General features: G+C 42.2%; 1 non-coding gene across 1 annotated transcript; it reads left to right on the forward strand.

Annotated features, from left to right (window-relative positions):
• The first annotated feature begins 17,928 nt into the window (after positions 1-17,928).
• On the forward strand, positions 17,929-18,089 carry LOC137368098 (U1 spliceosomal RNA). The gene has a single exon (XR_010974346.1). It is a non-coding gene; the product is annotated as a U1 spliceosomal RNA (small nuclear RNA).
• Positions 18,090-18,547: the final 458 nt, after the last annotated feature.

An 18,547-nucleotide genomic window follows, 5' to 3' on the forward strand; every position in this document is an offset into this window, starting at 1 on the left:
GGGTGGGGGGGAAGGTTTTGGAAAGGGAAATTTTAGAAATCCAAAGAGAGGTAGGGCATCGGAGCAGAATCGTGATGTGGGTAACTCCCAACAGAATGGGACGGGAAGGGACAGAGTTTAACAAAAATTGTACATTGGCAAATAAGGTTACTGCAGGGAATAGAGGTTTAAAAAAATGAAATTAAAGTTCCTTTATCTGAATGCACGAAGCATCTGTAATAAGATAGATGAATTAGTGGCACGCATAGAGGTAAATGATCTAGATCTAATTGCCATTAACGTGACATGGTTACAAGGAGATCAAGGTTGGGAAATAAATATTCCAAGGTACACGATATTTTGGACAGACAGACAGACAGAATGGCAAAGGAGGAGGTGTAACCCTGATAGTAAAGGATGGCATAAGTACATTAATAAGAAGGGATCTGGCCTCCGAAGATCATGAAGTAGAATCAGTTTGGGTGGAAATTAGGAATAGCATGAGTCAGAAAACACTGGTGGGAATAATTTACAGGCCCCTTAAAAATAGTTATATTATAGGACAGAACTTTAAATGGGAAATTATTGGAGCATGTAAAAAAGGTAATGTATTAATTGTGGGGGGTATTAATCTGCATATAGACTGGGACAGTCAAATTGACAACAGTGGTCTAGAAGATGAATTTGTAGAATGCTTTTGTGACAGTTTCCCAGAGCAATACATTGTAGAACCAACTAGGGATAAATCTATCTTAGATCTCGTATTGTGTAACGAAGCAGGGTTAATAAGCAATGTCATAGTAAAAGATCCACAGGGAAATAGTGATCATAATACCATTGAATTTCATGTTAGGTTTGAAAGTGACCTATTTCAATCACAAACAAGAATGTTAAACTTAAACAAAGCCCATTATGAAGGTATGAGGGGAGAACTGGCTAAGGTTAATTGGGTGAATAGACTGGAAAGTATGGCAGTAAATGAACAGTGGGAAACATTTAAAGAAATAACTCAAAGGGTTCAACAAAAGTTCATTCCATTCAAAAACAAAAACTCGTCCAGAAAGACCCATCTGTGGCTCACTCAGAAAGTTAAGGAGAGTATTCGACTAAAAGAGGCTTACAATGTTGCAAAAAATAGTAGCAAGTTTGAGGATTGGGAGTGTTTTAGAAACCAGCAAAGGGCCACAATAAAGTTGATAAAAAGGGAAAGAATAGAATGAGAGTAAATTAGCTAGAAATATAGCAACAGATTGTAAGAGCTTTTATGAGTACATAAGGGAGAGAGTAACTAAAGTAGACATTGGTTCCTTAGAGGCAGAGACAGGAGAAATCATCATGGGGAATAAGGAAATGGCAGAGGTATTGAACAAATATTTTGTGTCTGTCTTCACAGTAGAAGACACAGGTTCTATACAAGAAATAGGCAGTAACCTAGGGGCTAAAAAGAGTAAGGAAATTAAGGATATTGATATCAGTGGAGGAAAAAGTATTGGAGAAATTTGAGACTAAAATCTGACAAGTCCCCGGGACCAGATGGCCTACATCCTAGGGTTCTAAAAGAAATAGCTGCAGAGATAGTGGATGCGCTGGCTATGATTTTCCAGAATTTCTTAGATTCAGGAATGGTCCCGTTGGATTGGAAGTTGGAAAATGTTACACTGCTTTTCAAGAAAGGAGGTAGAGCGAAAACAGGGAACTACAGGCCAGTTAGCCTAACATCAGTTGTTGGGAAGATGCTGGAAACTATTAAGGAAGTCTTAACATTGCACTTCGAAAAGCATAGTATGATTAGAACGAGACAGCATGGTTTTACTAAACGGAGATCCTGTTTGACAAAGTTATTAGAGTTTTTTGAGGATGTAACTAGTAGAATAGATAAATGGGAACCAGTAGATGTAGTATACCTGGATTTTCAACAGGCTTTCAATAAGGACCCACATAGAAGATTAATAGGCAAGATAAGGGCTGATGGTGTTGAGGGTAATATATTAGCATGGTTCTTTCTTTTGGGCCTCCTTATCTCGAGAGACAATGGATACGCGCCTGGAGGTGGAGACAGGAAAAAGAGAGTGAGCATAAATGAGGCATTTTCAAGTTGGCAGGCAGTGAATAGTGGAGTGGCACAAGGATCGGTGCTGGGGTCTCAGCTATTTACACTCTATATTAATGACTTGGATGAAGGGACAGAGAGTAATGCGTCTAAGTTTGCTGATGATACAAAAGTAAGTGGAAAGGTAAGCTGTGGGGAGGATGTAGAGAGGCTGCAAAGAGGTATAGACAGATTAAGTGAGTGGGCAACAAGATGGCAAATGGAGTATAATGCCAGGAAGTGTGAAGCTGTTCACTTTGGTCATAAAAATAGAAAAGCAGAAATGTTTTTAAAAGGTGTGAAACTGGTAAGTGTTTTTCAGAGAGACTTGGGGGTACTTGTACAAGGAATGCACAAAGTTAACATACAGGTGCAGCAGGCTATTGGGAAGGCAAATGGCACGTTGTCCTTTATTGCAAGGCAATTGAAGTGCAGGATTAAAGAAGTCTTACTAAAACTGCACAGGGCTTTGGTGAGACTGCACCTGGAATACTGTGTGCAGTTTTGATCTCCACATTTAAGACAGGATATACTTGCACTGGAGGCGGTGCAGTGAAGAATTACTAGATTGGTCCCTGGGATGAGGAGGTTGTCCTATGATGAGAGGCTGAGTAAATTGGGCCTATATTCTCTGGAGTTTAGAAGAATGAGAGGCGATCTAATTGAGACATACAAGATTCTGAAAGGGCTTGATCGGGTAGAAGCTGAGAGAATGTTCCCACTGGTCAGGGAATCTAGAACATGGGGACACAATCTCAGTTAAGGGGCCGATCATTCAGGACTGAGATGAGGAGAAATTACTTCACTCAAAGGGTTGTGAATCTTTGGAATGCTCTACCCCTGAGGGTTGTGGATGCTCCATCATTGAATACATTTAAGACTGGGATAGATAGATTTCTGGTCTCACGGGGAATCAAGCGATAGGGGGAGCAGGCAAGAGGGTGGAATTGAAGCCTATGATCGTGTTGAATAATGGAGCAGACTCGATGGGCCATATGGCCTAATTCTGCTCCTATTTCATGTGTTTATTTCTACTGCAAAGGGTCAGGCATTTTATGGATAGCTCATTTCAAAAGATACAACTAGGGAATGCATACTGTGCACCAAGGTACAAGAGAAGGCTGATGAAATTCTGATGAAAGGTCACAGACCTGAAACATTAACTGTTTCTCTCTCTACAGATGCTGCCAGACCTGCTCAGTATTTCAACACTTTCTGTTTTTATTTCAGATTTTCAGCATCCACAGTACTTTCCTTTTTATTATACTAGAGAAGGCTCACTTGAGTCATCTGAAGAAATTTCTCAAGCCTGAGAAACTGAAAGCAGCATTCTGAAACAGTAATCTAACCCCTTCTCAATTGTCATATTCAAGTATTGTGTTTAGTATTTTGACTGTTTCCTTTGTGTAGCTTTTTTAATTGCAATACAGTTGACCAGTAGTTAAGCCAGTATAAAGAAGTCTAGCATTGTTATATTTTCTGTCTTATGTTGACAGGAAATATTGTGGGAGAAAAGTTTTTTCTAGTAAGAAATTTATCTTGATCAGGGTTAATTGTTAGACCTGGGTTACACTAACCCAATGGGATTGAGAGTAAAGGATGCAGGTTTCAGCTCACAGGGATCTCCACCGATGTATGGAAACTATCCTGAAACTGTTAACATGAGAAAAAGATGTTGGAGAAAGCCGAGATTGCAAAGAAAACTTTGTAATGGAGTGCACTATAAATTCAGTACTCAAACCAGATTGAATTGGTACTACCTGTAGCTCTATAAACAATGTAGAATTAAATGCAATCTGCACCTGTAAAGAGACTGACCATATGTGTTTCCAGCATTGTTTTTAATTTCAGATTTCCAACATTTACAGCTTTTGCATTTTTTAGAATTACATGTACAATATGAAGTGGAATCAATAAAATCTGAAAATGGTGATTATAATAGAAATAGGTAGAACGTACATTGTCCATTTCCTTAGAAGCAGGAAATTGTGATATTTGGATTATTCATGCCCCTTAGAGGGCTCTATACAGCACTATGTGTAATCGTGCTGCAGTCTGGCTTGCTCGCTTTAGATTTTGCACACCCCTAACATTGTACTTTTCAATTTTCTGTAAAATTTATACCTTGGGTTTTTATAAATGCCTATTTTTTATAGATGCTTCATGGAAAAAATATTGCTTATCTACAGGAAATATATGCTTTACAGTACAAACAAAGCCTCATAATTTCATTATAGCTGACAAGAGTTCAAAGAGAGGAACACTAAACCTGTAGAATCTGGATATAAACAGAATTATTTATAAATCACATTGTTAGCACCCAACAATCAGATTACATCAGCAGCATAGCTGTTTCTCATTTGCAGCTTAAAGCCACGTCCAAAAACAGGTTGACTGAATTTAAATCTGTAACAGAAGTTCAGATGCTCATTCCAGTAAAATAGTCAAGTATATTTGCAATTCTTTTAAAGTTGCCTACAGGCATTACACACAGGTTCAAATCATAAAGATAACTCCAATGAAAGTAAGAAATTAAAGCTGCGTTCGGCAAAACTTTTGTTGTTTGTTTACAAATACAAAGTTTGAGAGAAACCATCATCTGCAAATAATTGGGATGAAATTTATCTTTGGTGGGAAAGATAAATGGGCAATACCAAGACGACAGCCTGTTTTATATGTTAAAGTCAATAGAAGAGCGAATCAGGCAGAGTATAAAACAGGCTGGTGATTCGCTATTGTCCATTTAGCGCTACCGCCCTTGGTGAATTTTACCCTCAACATCTGATAAAAAGGAAATTTGCGTCCTTTGGCAGCCCTCTGCACCAAAAAAAGTATTTTCAAATACCAAAATAAAATCAAAATACTGCGGATGCTGGAAATCTGAAATAAAAACAGGATGTGCTGGAAATACTCAGCAGGTCTGGCAGCATAACGTTTCAGGTCCATGACCTTTTCATCAGTTTGGATGATCAGATTTTGGCAAGCTATATTTTAGCTACCCATCAGCGTCACAGTGGACAGTGATGGATGACGCGCTTTGGCAATTAAACCAAATCTTTTTAGTCCAGAATCTCACTGTCAGCATTCCCACATTAGGACATAGATATAGTGAAATCACTGCACTTCTTGTGTATTAGCATAATTGTGGCTGATTTAAATGAATCTAACAGGGTGCTCATCTTTCCTTTGGGTTTAACGAAAGTGCTTACATATTGATAATTCACAGTGAAACACAATTACTTCATACCTTTCCAATCAATATCAGCACATTATATTGTGACACTGCAAACCTGTATCTGTTGGCATCCCTCAGGGCTTTGTCCTTGGCCCACTTCTTTTTTCACTATACATAATAGATCTCTCTAATATTTGTTGCTAGTTTGAACTGTTTATGTATGCAGTAAACAGTGTCTTATTATTCAGTACTCCTAACTGCATTAGTTGCTTCTGACATCCTCTCAAGTGAAATGTCCTCAGTCTCCCAGTGGCAATCTGAACAATACTTCCCCCTTAACCTTGATAAGACTATATCATTTTGATTTGCCTCACCAAAGAAAACTGCTCCTCAGAAACAAATGAATTGCTTATTTGATAGTCATATCCTTGATTGTACACCTATTAAATATCACCGTCCACTGTTTGACAGTTCCATAGATGGCTATTAAAATGGGTCATGGTAATTAATTATTTTTAGTCAGGCTCTGTCTGTCTGTATCATTTTATCTTTAATAAGGTTTTCCACATACATACTTGATATTATTTATCCTCTTATCGTGCTGCAGTATTTTATTTGTTCCTTATGCAATTGAGTTAATGCACATATCAGGCTTGATGCTGTGGTTGGGTGGAAGACAAAAGGTTCATTCCTCAAAGGTAAAAGTTACAAATTTCCACAAGTATTTCTCTTGGTTCATCATGCCCAACAAACTTCAAAACTAACAACTAAGAATACTAGAATTTGATTGCACAGCACTTGTTTCTCAGGAGAGAATGAAGCTTTTGCTCAGTCTGCAGCAGCCAGTTGCTACACACCATATTATATAGGGTATCCTCTGTAATCACCCAGGGCACTTGCCTGAAACAGTACCTCCCTCTGCAAATTGGGTCACTTTAAAAATGATGTCCTTTAAGAACGCAATCTGCTAATGAGCTATGTACCAGGATGTAGTCATGTGACTAGAAGCCATAGTTGCTCTACTCAGCAACACCTTAGACAAAAGTTCTGTATATAGTTTACTCTATATTGTGTGTATTAGATTAGCTGTTAATAAACATTCTAGAGATCTTCAAGGGACTGGAATCCATGTATCTCATTGTGTTGCTTAAGTTAACACAAAGAAAGACATGGCACCTACCACCTGTTTCAAATTGGGTCACAACTGACAGCAGCCAAACAAGTGGTCCATAAAGGCCATGAGTTGAAACATTAACTTTGTTTCTTTCTCCACAGATGCTGCCAGAACTGCAGAGTATTTCCACCATTTTCTGTTTTTATTTCCAATTTCCAGCATTTGCAGTATTTTGCTTTTGCCCTTAAAGGGACCACTGGAGGTTGCCACCAAAAACATAAGTAAACATTTTTATAGTTAGCTAAATGTGGAGCCACGTGCAGGAAATCCTGCTTCTCCTTGCTGAATGTTAGAACAGCAGGTAGCTGCCAATTGCCTCCTCACTGCCATCACGCCCCAACCCACCATCCCTGACTTACCTGCTGCCCTCAGCCAGAGTCTAACCTGGCCAATCTCACTCCCTCCTTACAGCTGGCATCAGCAACTTGCTGGCAATTGTTACAACTGAGGCGGAAGGAGTGAATTGTTTTTCTAGTTCCACTTATCCACAGGTCACAACATATATTTAACATTTTTCCCAGTTACGGATACAATCAATCATACATTCTATTTTTGTCCCAGAATAAAATGAACTAATCAGGTTTCTTTAATAAACAAAGTTATCAGTTTATTATAAAACAAGTCTTAACCAGTAATGAAGCAAAGAATTAACATACAGATTGAAATATTAAAGTTCCCTTTTTTACCTTAGCGCCACACACACACACACACACACACACACACACACACACACACACACACACACACACACACACACACACACACACACATGTTAACCAAAAAAAATAGAGATTTACTCTTTAGAGATCTATTACAAAATAAAGGAAAAGATTATTTGGGCCAAATACTTGCTAATTCTTGAAGAAAGAAGAGATGATATGGAAAGATGTCAGATGTCCTTTGTTTTGGTTTGACGTCCCAAAAGAGCATAGACGGTTATCACTGGGATCTTCCTAGAACAGTTCTTGTTAGGCAACGTTGAAGATCAGTTTGGGCAGGCTTTCCAGGAAAAATGCAGCAACAGCTTCAGTCTCTTTCTTACACTTGCTTCTCAGAGCTTCTCCAAGAGATGGAAAGCTGGCAGGCTTTTCAAAGAGCTGGAACAGGCTGAGCTGGGGCTTGTCCTTAGCAGGTTGATTCTTCAACTTATTTTCAAACCATTGTCCATATCGCAACTCACCATCCAAAGTGTAACCAAAAAGAATGTCACAAGAGTCAAGCCTCCTGACCCCTATAAATCTTGACATGTCACTTCTCAGTAAACATCTTCCCCAAGTCAAAAGAAAACCCTGCTGGGTAATTATCTGAAGATAGGTACCTTCCAGTCGGCTTGTTTTCAGCACTCCTTGATTCTTCCAGTTACTGTTGTTTATAAGTTCAGTCCAAAAGACCTTCTGAAGATCTTTTTTTTAAAAAAAAAAGTTCCAGCATCTAGGGAATCTTTTTTCAGTTTTAACACAAATCCTCAAAATTAAAAAAAATTGAAGCACTCGTGACACAATATGTAGATGAAACTAGTGGAACAATTTCCCATGATCCTGTAATTGGTATCTGTTTCCCTTTGCAGCAGCCACTGCAGCTGGATCACTTTGCCATTGGAAGATCAGTGCTTGTGGGACTCTTGACTGCCTGAGGCATCAGCACTGACCCCATCCTAGATCCCAGGGACGTGCACATTATCAAGTTTGGGTGAATACACCATGTCCATTGGGCGACATCAGCAGTGCCCATTCCCAATTCAGCCAAGTCGTTTCCTGAGCCAAAGAAAAAGCTGCTTCAAAGGAAAGCTCCATAAGAGTTATAACGCTAATATAGGAAACAGAAATATAGAAAGACTTACAGAACCAAAGGAGGTCATTCAGTTTATTGTGTCTGTGCCTGCCAAACAAAAGCTATCCAGTCTAATTCCACCTTCCAGCTCTTGGTCTGTAGCACTGTAGGTTATGGCACCTCAAATGCTTATCTAAGTGCTTTTAAATGTGATGAGGGTTTCTGCCTCTATCACCCTATCAGGCAGTGAGTTCCAGACCTCCACCACCCGCTGGGTGAAAACATTTCTTTTCATCTCCCCTTTAATCCTTCCACCAATTACTTTAAGTCTATGCCCCCTAATTACTTACCTTTCTGCAAACAGAAATAGTCTCTTCCTATCCACTCTATCTAAATCCCTTATCATTTTATACACCTCAATTAAATCTCCCCTTAGCCTCCTCTGTTTCAAAGAAAACAAACCCAACCTATCCAATCTTTCCTCATAGCTAAAATTCTCCATTCCTGGAAACATCCTTGTAAACCTCTTCTGTGCCCTGTCTAGTGTGATCACATCCTTCCTGTAATGAGGTGACCACAGCTGTATGCACTACTCTAACTCTGGTCTAACTAGTTGTTTTATACAGTTCTAGCATAAACTCGCATATCTTATACTTTAGGCCTTAGTCAATAAAGGAAAGTAGCCCAAATACCTTCTTGACCACCTTATCCACCTGTCCTGCTACCCTCAAGGATCTGTGAGCATGCACTCCAAAGTACGTCTTTTCCTCTACACTTTTCAGAATCTTACCACTTATTGTGTATTCCCTCATCTTGTTTGTCCTCTACAAATGCAATACCTCATACTTCTCTGATTGATTTCCTTTGCCACATTTCTGCCCACCTGACCAGCCCATTGCTATTTTCCTGCAATCGACAGCTTTCTTCCCCGCTATCAACCTCACGGCCAATTTTCATAACATCTGCAAACTTTTTAATCATGCCCCATGCATTTAATTTTAAATCATTGATATATACATGAACATCATGGGACGTGGTACTGAGCCCTGCAGAGCCCCACTGGAAACAGCCTTCCTATGACAAAAATACCTGTCAATTATAACCTTTTGTTTCCTGCCATTGAGCTAATTTTGGATCCAACTTGTCACTTTCCCTTGGATCCAACTTGCCACTTTCCCTTGGATCCCATGAGCTTTTAATTTAACAATCAGCCTGCCATGTGGGACCTTATCAAAAGCCTTGCTAAAATTCATGTAGGCTACATCAAACACACTACCCTCATCAACCTTTGTTACTTAATCAAAAAAGTCAATCAAGTTAGTCAGACACGACCTTTCCTTAGCAAATCCATGCTGACTGCCTTTGATTAATCTGTGCCTCTCGAAATGACAATTTATACCGTGTCTTAGAATTTTTTCTAGTAATTTTCCCATCGCCAAGGTTGGTCTAATTGGCCTGTAATTATTTGGTATATCCCTTCCTCTCTTTAAGCAATAATACAATGTTAGCAGTTCTCCAGTCCTCTGACACCACACCTGTCACCAGAGAGGATTGTAAAATGATAGATAGAGCCTCCACTATTTCTTCCCTTACTTTCCTTAGCAGCCTGGGATACATTTCATGTGGGCCTGATGATTTATCCACTTTCAAGGATGCTAAACATCTTAATATTTCCTCCCTCATTATGTTTATCCCATCCAACATTGCAGACTCCTTCTCCTTAACTACAATGACTTCTGTGTCCCTCTCTTTAGTGAAAACAGACACAAAGTATTCATTAAGAACCATGCCCAGGTCTTGTGCCTCTACACACAAGTTACTTTTATGGTGTTTAATTGGCCCGACTCTTTCCTTGGTTATCATCTTGCTCTTTATGTAACTACAAAACATCTATGGGTTTACCTTGATTTTACTTGCCAATATTTTTTCAAGTCTGCTCTTCACTTTCTTAATTTCCTTTTTAATGTCACCCCTGCACCTTCTTTACTCCTCTAGGTTTTCTGCGTTATTGACCTGATAGCATCTGATATAAGCTTTGTTTTGCCTTATTGTACTCTGTATGCTCTTTGACATCTAGGAGGTCTAGATTTGTGAGTCCCACCCCTTTTCCTTGTGGAAACATATTTGTTCTGAACCCTCTTTAGATCCTCCTTGAATGCCTCCCAATGCTCTGACATTTCTTTAATTTCAAGAAAGCTGACCGATACGACTGACCTATAATAATGCTTCGTTCATGCTTCTTCATCAGCTAACTAGCCAACAACAAAAATGATCAGTAATCCAGCTATAGAACGTGCAATACTTCTACAGGAATGGAAAAATATTAATTAAACCATACGATTACGTCTTTACTAAAAGTAAGCTCTAGCTGTATAGTTTTACATCTATGCACTTTTGCTGTGCAGCTGTCAGCACTGAAGACATTCAACAGAAATTCATGCATGCACTCATGTGATTTTCTGAAACATCAAACACTGCACACATTGGATGTTCTCGTGCATACTCTCAGTAGGATAGGCTGCTTGCCAGGAGCATGAGGTCAGAAAATAACCTCTCAAGTCTCCAATGATCAAGTTATCCAAAAACAGTGTGAGTGAAATATTTCTGAATCCTGGCATTCATACTTTGATTTACAATTGTTTTACGACTGAGGCGGGAGAAGTGCACTCTTTTTTTTCCTAGTTCCACTTCTCCACAGGTCACAACATATATTTAAATTTTTATCCAGTTACCGATACAGTCAATCATAGACTCTATTTTTATCCCAGAATAAAATACACCAACCAAGTTTCTGTAATCAACAACAACATTATCAGTTTATTGTAAAACAAGACTTAACCAGTAGCGAAGCAAAGCATTAACACATAGATTGAAATATAAAAGTTCCCTTTTACCTTAGCATCGCCCCCACCCCCCCCAACCCCATCCCCCACACCCACAGACACACAGGTTAACCAGAAAAATAGAGACTTTTTCTTTTGAGCTCTCTTACAAAAAATAAGACAAAAGAATACTTTGGCCAAATACTTGCTAATTCCTGAAGAAAAAAGAGAAGGTATGGAAAAATGTCAGTTGTCCATTTTTTGGTTTGGAGGCCCAAATACGCGTAGACAGCTGTTATTGGGATCTTTCCAGAGCAGTTCTTTTCAGGTGATGCTGAAGATCAGTTTGGCAGGTTTTCCAGGAGAAATGTAACAACAGGGGTTTCTGGCAAGCCTTTCAGGAGGAAACCAGCATCAATTTCTCTATTTCTTACATTTGCTTCCAAGAGCTTCTCAGAGATGGAAGAGCTAGCAAGCTTTTCAAAGAGCTAGAAAAAGGCTGAGCTGGGATTTTGTCCTCACCAGGTTGATTCTTAAACTCCTTTAAAAATATTGTCCAAACGTGTCCAAAGTAAAACCAAGAGTCAAGCCTCCTGACCCCTATAAATCTTGACCTGTCACTTCTCTGCAAACATCTCCCCCAAGTCAAAAAGCCCCTGCTGAGTATTTATCTGAAGACAAGTGAATTCCAGTATGGGCTGTTTACAAACCACGTCCAAAAGACCTTCTGATGACAGCAGTGAAAAAAAATCCATGGAATCCTTTTCAGTTTTCCAAAATAAAACAATGTCCATAATTCTGAAGTACATGATTCCTCAAAAAGAAACTTAACAAAAAAAGATAGAAGCACTGTCATAACAATTGCACTAACTCAAAATGCGAGTAATAACGTGAAGAGCTCACCTGGGTGAAAAAATCATATTGAAGTTAGATTAAATGTTTTGGTTGGTTGTTAAGGCAATAAGACACATTTTTTAAATTGAAAATTGTAGTTAATTTAAACATAGAATTAAGAAACAAGGGGGTAGTTATTGTAATCTTGTCACCCCCATTTTATGGGCATAAAATGAGTACAATGAGGCCAAATTGTGAGGTGCAATATCCTGCGTCTCAGGGAAGCCCACACAAGGTCCAACCCAAAATATTATGAAGGTTCATTACCCCTAGTTGAGTCTTTATTGCAATGGACCCCATGTATTGATGGTTAATAGTCTGGTGTTGCCTGGGTACATATCCATGTATAATAAATATATATCCTCCCATTGTGTTATTATGCAATATTTCACCTTTAAAATCAATTAAGGTTGTTAATGGAACATCAGAACACAATTGTCTGTGCTTATGGAATTATGTTATTTAAAATTAAAGGAATTTTCATCAACCTAGTTACACTTAAGGAGCTGAATTTTACCAGCCCCCCGACGTCAGGGGTCGTGGGGGGGGTGGGGGGGGGGTGCCGGAAAATACTTCCAGGAGAGGCCCGCCATACTCCTCGATGCTGGGAAGGCCGCGGCCCATTTACCGGCTGTGGCAGGACCTTGGAGTGGCTCCCCTGCCGCTCGGCAGCGGCACACCAATTTAAATATGCAAAGCACTACTTACCTTGCCTCAATATGCATCCCGCTGCCTCTAACGTCTCCATTTGGCATCTTCTGGTGAAAGGGCATTTCTCACATGCTGTCCCATTCATAACTTATAAAAGCTGGCAGGCGAGCAGTTGCAGTCATCGGAGTCTTTGCAGGTAAGTCTTGCGAGACAGGTCTCAAATCTGCAAGCTTTTTCACAGGGGTGGAAGGGGGGCTGGTATTACTGCAGGCACAACTCTGAAGGCTTGAAGGGAAGTGGGAGGGGGGATGGTCTTACTGGGGACACAGCTCTGCAGACATGTAGGGAGATACTGCGTACCCGTCCTCCATAAAGGTTGTCCGCTCTGCGCCATTGATTGTTTGTGTGACTGAAGGAGCAATGGCACTCCAGTCACCCTGTATGTAGGGAAAGTGCCAGAAATGGTAGGCGTGTAAAGGTTATCTGGCTGGAGGGCTGTTACAATTTGAATGTCGTCATGCGGTGCCACTCTTAGTGGGAGCTGAGACAGGCAATGCCATGCCACACCACATAGTTGCTGCATGAAAGCACCTGATGTACCAGTCAACATCAATCTCTGACCTGTCAGGTACCTTCAAAGAAGTGAAGGAACCGAGTGTAATTGCAACCTGCAGACAGAGATGTTTCACCCTATATTCATTGTTACCCTTATCGTGAGGATCTACATGCACCGCAGGCAAAACCAGCAGGCAGGTGCAGCCCACATTGAGGCCCCCGGTCGTGAGCAGCAGCAGCCCCCAAGAGGAGCTTGCCACGATAAAAACGCCACGTGTCTACAGGTCCCACATGACATACCTGCAGATGTGTGAGCACCAGTGTCAGAGGCGACTGCGGATGTCAAGAGAGGCAGTGACACATCTCTGTGCCCTGTTCAACAATGACCTGCAGCTCTTGGGATTCAGTGGACATCCTATGCCTGTGGCCCTCAAAGTGACCCACTGGAGACCTTTGTGGACTCACACAGCCATCAGTGCACTACTGCATCAGGGAGATCACCGTTGCCCTGTACCGGAGGACCAGTGACTATGTCCGCTTCAAGACTGACCCTGAGAGCCAAGTCCAGAGGGCCACCGGTTTCAGTTCCATCGCGGGATTCCCGCAGGTGCAAGGAGTCATAACTGCACCCATGTGGCTATCAAGGCTCCCGCTGGGAGCAAACAAGGGGAGAAAGTGTAATACCTGCCCCTTTAGCTCCCCTCTCCTCACTATCCAAGGTCCTAAACACTCCTTTCAGGTGAAGCAGGGATTTATTTGCATTTCTTTCAATTTATTATACTGTATTTGCTGCTCACAATGTGGTCTCCTCTACATTGGGGGGACCAAACGCAGAGTGGGTGACCGCTTCGTGGAACACCTTCACTCAGTCATAAAACATGACCCCGAGCTTCCTGTCGCTTGTCATTTCAACAGCACCCCCCTGCTCTCATGCCCACATCTCTATCCTGGGAATGCTGCAATGTTCCAGTGAACATCAATGCAAGCTCGAGGAACAGCATCTCATTTACCGATTAGGCACACTACAGCCTACTGGACTGAACACTGAGTTCAATAATTTCAGAGCATGACTGGCCCCACTTTTTTATTTTTATTTTTATTTTTATTTTTCTTTTCTCTTTTATTTTATTTTGTTTCATTCATTTTTTTTACCATGTGCCTGCTCACTGTTTTTTTTTCATGTTTGTGCTTTTAGCCCTGGCTGTTAATTATTCTGTCATTTAACACCTTCTCTGCACTAACGCTTTGTCTTTCACCACACCATTAACACACCCTTTACCTTTGCTGCATGACCATCTGGTCATTATTCTCAGTGATCCTGTCCTATCAACACCTTCCGTTTTGTTATCTTTTGCCCCACCCCCGCTTTATTTGCTGAAAAACCTATTACATTTCTAACCTTTGCCAGTTCTGAAGAAAGGTCACTGACCTGAAATGTTCACTCTTCTTCTCTCTCCACAGATGCAACCAGACCTGCTGAGTATTTTGAGCATTTTTTGTTTTAATACAGCTCGTTTGTGATCACCAGAAGCACTTCATGCAAATCTGTGCCCACTTTCCAGGCAGCTGACATGACGCCTTCATCCTGCGCTAGTCCCAGCTGCCATTGCTGTTCACTGAAATGGCTCAGATGAAGGGCTGGCTTCTTGGAGACAAGAGCCACCCCTTGCAGACATGGCTCCTGACACTAGTGAGACATCCCAGCACTGCTGCAGGGGAGAAATACAGCCACGGGATACAAGAGCCGCCATTGAGCAGGTGATCGGCATGTTGAATATGCGCTTCCACTGTCTGGATAGATCAGGTGATACCCTGCAGTACAAGTCGGAAAGGGTAGCTTGTATTGTTGCTGTTTTCTGTGCTCTGCACAACTGCGCATTCAATATGCGGGAGGCCTTTCAGGATGAGGAGAGATGTCAGTAGGACTCCTCCTCGGACGATGAAGACATTGAGGACTTATAGCACGAAAGGTGCATGGGAAGGCAGAGAGCACCCAGGTACTGCATGCAGGGTGAGCAGTGAGCTAGGAATGCACGGCAGCACCTTACTGATCAAAGGTTCTCCACTCCATAGGAATCACCATGTGCTCTGTAAGCTACACAACACCCTCATTCACCTGCTGTGCATCAGTCCGCATCTGCAACATCTTTCTCTCAACCATTAGAGGCAGCAGCAATCTGAGCCATTGTCCATGTTACTGCATCCGTGGAGACACACATGAATAATGATGGCATGGCAATGATATTATTGCATACATTGACAGTTCTGAAAGGCCAATGATATAAAGAGATGAGATATAAGCGGTACATGCTGGCACACGTCATTCACTCGGTAAAAATGACACACGTGTTAGTGAAGAACATTTGGTGATATACTTATTTACATTGTTGTGGCACCCATGCATTCCCATTTGTGTCGGTGTGATTTTTTTAACCGCTTGTGGATGCTCCTTCACGGTGCAACCTCTGCGCTAGCAGCCTGACTAGAGGAAGGCTACTGATGTGATTGCCCTTTGGCTCTGGATGACTTTGGCAGTCATCCTCTGTGTGCATGAGGCCTGAAGGGCACCGGCTGATTGGGGGAATCCTGCAACAGGCTGCTGGAGCTTCAGTCACTGGCGGAGGGGCCGCTGTCCACATTGGATCACCTTGAGGGGGGACCCCAGATATGGTGCGCTGGTTCGCCTCCTCCATCTCAAGGCTTGTTTGAACCCCTCTGCTGTCCCAGGAAGGAGCAGGGGCAGGGACGGTCTCCATGTCACTGATCCCTCTCTCGCGATGCCACTGCTGATTGGATGTCATGGCGGCGGCGAGGAATTGCAGGTCAACGTGTATTAATGTAATTTGGCTCAGCAAGAGGGCTGTCCCCATCTCAGTGGATGACGCAGGGCGCTCGTATGCCTGGGACATGGCAGCTGTCGATAGGCTCCCCCATCGTCTGGTCAAGGCTGTACACAGCCTGTGGAATCTCTGCTAGATGTTGCCATGACTGCTGGAGCAGCTCCAGCATGCCATGTGCTGTCAATAGCAGAAGGTCATCAGTAGTCTGGGGCTCAGCATGGGCCTGGCTTCTGTCAGTCCTCTGACTGTCAGGGGCCTCGGCTGTCTCAGCCTCAGTCAGCTGCTCGGGTGTGTGTGCAGTGCTCTCACCAGCTTGTGACCCAGACTTTAAGGCCAAACGGATACCCACCGAGGTGACAGTATCTGCGCTGGTGGAAGTTGCATTAGTGCCAAGGGACGCTGCTTCCTCGGAGGATGTCTCTTCCCCCGAGGTGTGGGAGATGTCATGGGTCACCGGGGTTGATTCAGAACTTTGACCTGGACGATACAATGGGAAGGGAACACTGTCAGTCTTGATGTTACGCATGTCACAATTATAACAGCACTGTATCACACAACAACAATTTCAAAGTGATCACTGTTTATATCAAATGGACCTATGTTCACCCAGGACCCCGAGGTCTATGTCACCAAATGACCATTCCACATGGCTAGCCAATTTCTCCAGGGCCTCCTCCTCAGCGTCTGTGAGCCTTCTGATGTCTGGCACTCCTCCACCAGTATGACTAGCCTCCCTTGCATTGTGTGCCGTCTTTGCCTCGAGGAGCAAGGAGGCAGATATTAAGAATGGCAACTGCACGACACATATCACAAGAGAGGTGATGGACCCAAAGGGGGATGCTCGGTGTGTACGACTGAGTAAGCTACTTATGTAGGTACCATGCTCTGAGCAACAGAAAAGGGACAGTTCTATCATACATTCTTCCATTCTTGTCACGTCTTTCGTCCCTGCCCAATCTCCATGTCTTTGACATGGCAGTGGCACACATGTGCCACTCTGTGAGCACACCCAGGTTCAGTGGAGCCCTGAGCTAAAGTGCCAGTTACTTTGGCGGAGTGCAGCAGATCATTCATCCTCTTTAGGCATTGCACCCAGTCATGGCAGATGGCTCCATGGCTCCTGACCTCCTCTGCCACCTCCAGCCAGGCTGTCTTGGTCAGGTGGAAGGGCCTTTCCTTGCCATTGCTGGGAAAGAGGACCTCCTGCCTTGCCCATATAGCCTGGAGGAGAGTGAGCAGGGAGGCATCACTGAACTGTGGGGCCACCTTGGAAAGTCCCTCTGACATCAATGTTTTGGAAGGTCCGAGATCAGCGGCGCATCGCGTCTATTATAAAATTCAGCTCAAGCTGTGTGTTTCAACCTGTGCAAGTGCAATGACAATACAGAGAGCGTGAAGGGTCTGATAGTGGGAAATACTGATCTGTTCCCATTGATGAAGAAGGTTGGGAATCAGTAAATCAAATTAGGGGCGGCACAGTGGCGCAGTGGCTAGCACCGCAGCCTCACAGCTCCAGCGACCCTCGTTCAATTCTGGGTACTGCCTATGCGGAGTTTGCAAGTTCTCCCTGTGACCGTGTGGATTTTCGTTGGGTGCTCCGGTTTCCTTCCACAGCCAAAGACATGCAGGTTGTTTGGTAAATTGGCCATTGTAAATTGCCCCTAGTATAGGTAGGTGGGAGGGGAATTGAGGGAAGGTGGGGATGTGGTAGGAATATTGAATTAATGTAGGATTAGTATAAATGGGTGGTTGATGGTCAGCACAGACTTGGTGAGCCAAAGGGCCTGTTTCAGTGCTGTATCTCTAAATAAATAAATAAATTGGAGCAGGGAATAAGCACTTTGTTGAAATTCAGATAATAAAAGAAAAAACATGAATTAATCATTTATTTTATATTTTTCTGTGCCTTATAAACATTTTGACCCTTTAAAAAATGCAACTTCATCACAAACTGTAGATATGATCAACTCCAGATGCAACCAAAAACCTGGCAGGGGAGAGATTATGGTCAAGAAGGTGGTTTCTCAGGATGAGGCTAGTCCATTGCACTTGGGATATGCTGAAGCCTGCGATGTCTCCAAATGTGGGATACTCAACTGTATAATTTGTGGTTGTGGGGAATGGCATTTGCACTTTCCCTTTTTCTATGACTGTGTCAGGACAGAGTAAATATTTTCACTATTTCCTTTGCTTGTATCTTACTTTACACTCTCGCATAGGTCTACTTTTCCCGAGCATCACATACACTTTGATGCACTGTGCCTGCTGCCACCTCACATCCGCTGCTACTTTTTATTTCATCTTCAGTTCACCCCACACATCCACTTAAGAAAAAGAGACCATTCCCAATGGAGAGTCCCTTATAATCAGGGACTGGGTGTCTTGATGCTATCTTTGGTACATGGTGGACAATAAATTGTGGAAGCAGATGTTCAGCATTATCAGGGCAGCACCACAAGAGAAGACCAGGGCAATTGCTGACATTACCAAACTTGCAACACACTAAAAGGTATTCTTAAATTTTCCAAAATGCTTTTTGATAAATATTACAATATAGGAAGAAGACTTGTTCTGCTCATTTTGTGTAGCAAAAATATC

Source organism: Heterodontus francisci, chromosome 3, assembly GCF_036365525.1.
Source record: "Heterodontus francisci isolate sHetFra1 chromosome 3, sHetFra1.hap1, whole genome shotgun sequence".
NCBI classification, from domain to species: Eukaryota; Metazoa; Chordata; class Chondrichthyes; order Heterodontiformes; family Heterodontidae; genus Heterodontus; species Heterodontus francisci.